This window comes from Glycine soja, chromosome 5, assembly GCF_004193775.1.
Source record: "Glycine soja cultivar W05 chromosome 5, ASM419377v2, whole genome shotgun sequence".
Classification (NCBI taxonomy): Eukaryota; Viridiplantae; Streptophyta; class Magnoliopsida; order Fabales; family Fabaceae; genus Glycine; species Glycine soja.
In genome coordinates this window covers 831,791-836,907 of record NC_041006.1, presented here as the reverse complement: position 1 = coordinate 836,907, position 5,117 = coordinate 831,791, and the positions used below count along the sequence as shown (strand labels likewise).

Sequence of the window (5,117 nt, the reverse complement as noted above, 5' to 3'; positions counted from 1 at the left end):
TGCTTTCTATATATCTAATTATTTTATTGTATGTATAAATTTATTAATTTTATTAACTTGAAATTGTTTTGATTCCATATGCTTTTCTTTATTATAATAATTTGTGTTTTATATTAGAAAACCAATGTAAAAAATATGAAATGGACAATAAAATTTATTTATTATATTTTTTCTAAGGAAAAGAAAAACTAAAAATCAGCCAAATATAAAATACTTTATGTTAGATTTGATTGAATTGGATTTAAATTTAGAACTAAATCGATTAGATAACAAAATAAAAAGAATCTACAAGATCGATCTATTTTTTCTCTTCAAAATCAATCCAATAAATTAACTCTCTAATTCTATCCAAAATTCAACTAACACAATAAGTTTTAGAGTGAAAGGTATTGTTATGAGAATTTTAATGGAACTATGATTTGGTTGGGTCGCTAAACAGGGTTCATTTGGGATTGCTAGTCACACATATCAAATGATTTTAAGAGTACTAATCTAAATGTAAGACACAATATTGAGACAGAGGCATAATAACCTAATGATTTTTCTCACATGAATTGAAGCGCATCTTTTACATTTTATTATCTCTTTTTTGAACGGGAAGTTTTTAAATAAAAGATTTTTTTTAGTGAATTCACATATAGAGATACTAGGATTTATTTATTTTTTCTAACAAATGTTTTTCTATGCATACAAGCTTGAAAATTAAACTTCAAATTATATACTTAAATTATTTATCAATCATATTTCACACCACCATGATTAAGTAAGACAATGATATATATAAAAATCATATAATCTTGATGAAAACCAATGAAAATTTCCTTCCTTGGGTATATATAAAGTAATACGTAACATACATGACCGTGATCGATCTTATCCATAAACAACCTTTTTGTCAATGAAAAACATAAGAATTAAGAAATAAGAGCTAAAATTGAACTTGTTCATATAATTCTCTCCTTTCCCCCCGTTTCGGTACATGTGGTCACTGATGAGAGAAAATCCAAAGAATAAAACCAGAAAAGATGAGGACAAGAGGTATGAGATGAATGGCTTTCTGTGCAGGTGGCTTATCATTCTTGCTAACATCGGACACAGAGTGATGATGTATTGGCAAGTCATCTTCTGCCATCTTAAGATCAAGCAGGAACTCACTGGACGCTCTTGAGACACTGGAAGACCTATGCATTTTACTTTTTCAGAGAGAATTATATGTAAACCAAATTGAAGTGTTGTTTCATATATATAGGGATTGCTAGCTAAAAGCCTATATATAAAAGTCTCCAAGATGTGTTTGAGTACCCATCCTTTGCTTTCAGAGCTGAAAAGGTTTTGTTTTAATCGAGGTTGCGATTTACATGCTGCTTAGCTGTGATTACGATTTTTACAAATGAAATGATCAAATTAAAGTCAAACCTAAGAGGTAAGATGGATTTTATAAGTCAACAATATTCTACGGGTCGAAGCTTGGCATAAAAGCATCTTGTAGAGTAATTAAAGGCATGCGCATGTGCATGCACTTGGAAGGACCAAACCCCCTCCACAGGTCAGGCAATCATAAATCAGAATATGCCAATATTGGAGTGTCAACTGGGTAAGAATTAAGATGATGCATTGTAGTTGTTCTAATAAGTTAGGTTAATCTTTTTTTCTAAATACTAATTAGATCCTTAGTACATTAGTTAAAAAATTTAAAAAAGAAATATTTTTATTGTGATGTAAATAATTTTCTTTATAATTAAAAATCTAACAAAAAAATAATTATGTTTGATTTATTTAATAAAAAATTTAACTTATAAAAATATTATATTTTAAAAAAATCATACAAAATCAAATATTTTGACTCAATCCAATCAAACCCTTTAGTTTGGATTAAATTTCTTTTTTTTTTTCTTAAAATATCAACCAAAACAATTTGTTTAAATTTGATTAGATTGAATTATGACTTTAACTAAATCCAATCCAAATCCACCCACTTACATCCTTAATATAAACAAGACAAAAAGCTTTGTCATTTAATTCCCACACTCCTAGAGTACCCTCCGGCACTACGAGGGAACCCAATTGTTGATAAAATGAAAGCTCAGCTTATACTCATACTTTATTCCCCTTTGTCACTACATATGTTGGTCATTGGATTTGGAGAACTCAATTATTGATCAAATCAAAGCTGCGTTTGACAGAAGAATTCTGAAAAAATACCAAGAGCATACACTCTTCTCCGGTCTTTGCCCTCAAACTGAGACTTATGTTGGTGTTCATTAAATTTCATTGCTATTTCAAATATACATAAATAAATGTTAAACCCACGAAACATCTCAGGCCTTTTAGCTGTTTTCAACATGAAAAATGGTCCCCATCAGTAACACTAACTAAATATTTATATACAAATTTCATTTTTTAAGAAAATGTTAACCAATATCTTCAAATATTAATTAAGAAATTAAAAGGAATTTATTTTATTAAAATACGTTCATAATTTATTTTTCATCTCTTATATTCTCTACAATACATGTTTTCTTCTTTGTTTTTATCCTGCAGACACAACTAAACTACCATCCACTACCCAAAATAAAAAAACCTAAACTAACATCCTCATTCCTCTACCCTGGTCTTGTCAGAATACCAAGCTGGAACCAGAAAGAGAGACCCTTTTGGCTTTCGCTTACTCCTTCACCAAAAAAACCAAAACACTGAAGTATTATTGATGGAGGACAGAAAAGCCAACATAATCTCTGTTATATCAGTGATTGCACTGATCATTCTCGTCATCAGTGCTCGTGTTCTCTTAAAGCTCTCACGTGCCTTCTTCCTCATATGTGGCGCTTCTATTGCTGCGATCCTCGCTGTCTTTTCCTGTGTATTCATAAGGCACCGTTACAACCGTAGAAGGAAGTTGTTGGAGTCACAGTTGAGGACAGAAGGGCGAGAGCTTCGAATAGAGCACATTTTCCTAAGAAAAGTTGCCGGTGTTCCCACAAAGTATCGTTTCAAGGAACTTGAGGAAGCAACGGATGGTTTTCAAGCACTTTTGGGAAAAGGGTCCTCTGCTTCGGTCTTCAAAGGCATTCTCAACGATGTAACTTCGGTTGCGGTTAAACGAATTGACGGCGAGGAGCGTGGGGAGAAAGAATTCAGATCAGAAGTTGCATCCATTGCAAGCGTGCACCATGTCAACCTCGTACGTATGTTTGGTTATTGTAACGCCCCCCACGTCTCCTAGGTACCTTATTTATGAGTACATCCCAAACGGGTCCTTGGATTGTTGGATTTTTCCATTGAGGGAGAATCATGCACGTAGGGGAGGGTGTTTGCCGTGGAGCTTGAGGTACAAGGTAGCTATCGATGTTGCAAGAGAGTTGTCTTATCTTCGCCATGATTGTAGGAGGAGGGTTTTGCACCTTGATGTGAAGCCAGAGAATATACTCTTGGATGAGAATTACAAGGCTCTAGTTTCAGATTTTGATCTCTCAACGCTTGCTGGAAAGGATGTGAGTCAGGTTATGACAACAATGAGAGGGACAAGAGGGTACTTGGCTCCTGAGTGGTTTTTGGAAAGAGGGGTGTCAGAAAAAACTGATAGTTACAGCTATGGGATGGTTCTATTGGAGATAGTTGGAGGGAGGAGGAATGTGTCGAGGGTGGAGGATCCGAGGGACAGGACCAAGAAAAAGTGGGACTTTTTCTTCCCAAGATTGTGAATGTGAAAGTGAGGGAGGGGAAGTTCATGGAGATTGTGGAGCGAGGGGGTGTTGAGGAGAGTGAGGTTACTAGGTTGGTGTATATTGCATTGTGGTGCATACAAGAGAAGCCAAGGTTGAGGCCTAGCATGGCACAAGTGGTTGACATGCCTGAAGGGCGTGTGAGGGTGAATGAGCCACCTGGTTCAAGAATGATTCTTGTTGATTTACTTGCTGTTGATGAAGACCCTGCAGATCATAAAAATTTGCAAGGTTGTTGACCTCTGTTTCGAGTCATGCGGATTGTACATCTACTTACTCTTTGGGAACCACAAACACTATTTTATCTGGTAGATAGCTACTTTTTTTTAGATTAGAGGTCCTAATGGAATCTGCTTGAGGGTATTGTTCCCTTGCTATTTTTGCTTCTGATTACTTAGTTTCTTCAATTGTATAAATTGGGACATAGTTCTAAAACATTCTGTGAGGCAATTACATAGATAGTTTATCCCTTTTTCTTTTTCATTATTACCTGTTTTCTGAGTCCTCCTGCATACATCGCCTGCTATGTGAGATGCCATGATTTGGGTTTTGGAGGTTCCATTTGACCAAATCATTGCTGACGTTGTCTTAAATTTTTGACACGAATCAGTCTTTTCTTGCTGAGGTAATACAAGTGAAATATTACAGTAAAATCGATAAAGAAAAAGAGGTGTGGATATGGCAGACATTGTCAAAATTTTAAAAGAAAAAATGACTAACTACCCGTTCATCTGGAATGGCAGAAGATAACTTCTTTGGTTTGCGAATTTAGTGAATGAAAGAAAATTCTAGCCCAGAAAAGTAGTCCGGTTATATCGTGAATATTCTTGGGTTGAACGATTACCTTAAGATGTTTGTAATTTAGACAAAAAAAAGAAGATAATTTCTTGACAATTAATTTACGCATTATATTATATTTGAAGATTTGTAAATTATATATGAATTTTGCATATCATTTCACTACAATTCTTGTTTTAATTCTGTAACTATCGCGCTTCCAATATTTTTTTAGCCAAGATATTGCTATTGTTAAATATCTAAATTTTTAAGTGGTCAAACTTATTTGATAGTTGATGACATATGATGGGATAATACTGTAAAAGTATTCTACATCAATAGTACATAATAAATCCTTTAATATCTGACTTGTTGTTGATAAAGGCAAATGTTAATATTCTTTGATACTTTATTTTTATATGTTAAAAATAGTCTCACATTAAGTAATTCATGAACATGATAAGTATTTATATAGCTGGGTAGACCACCTCCTTATAAACCGGTTTTTAAGGGAACTTTTTGGATGCCTCTGCTGCACTATAAAATTTAATATGGTGATTTCACCTAACAATAATGAACATATTAAAAATGAAAATATCAATAACACTCCTTTAATAA

General features: G+C 33.6%; 1 pseudogene; it reads left to right on the top strand.

The window, feature by feature from the left end:
* The first annotated feature begins 2,520 nt into the window (after positions 1-2,520).
* LOC114411706 lies at positions 2,521-4,226 on the top strand (annotated as a pseudogene).
* The last annotated feature ends 891 nt before the right edge of the window (positions 4,227-5,117 follow it).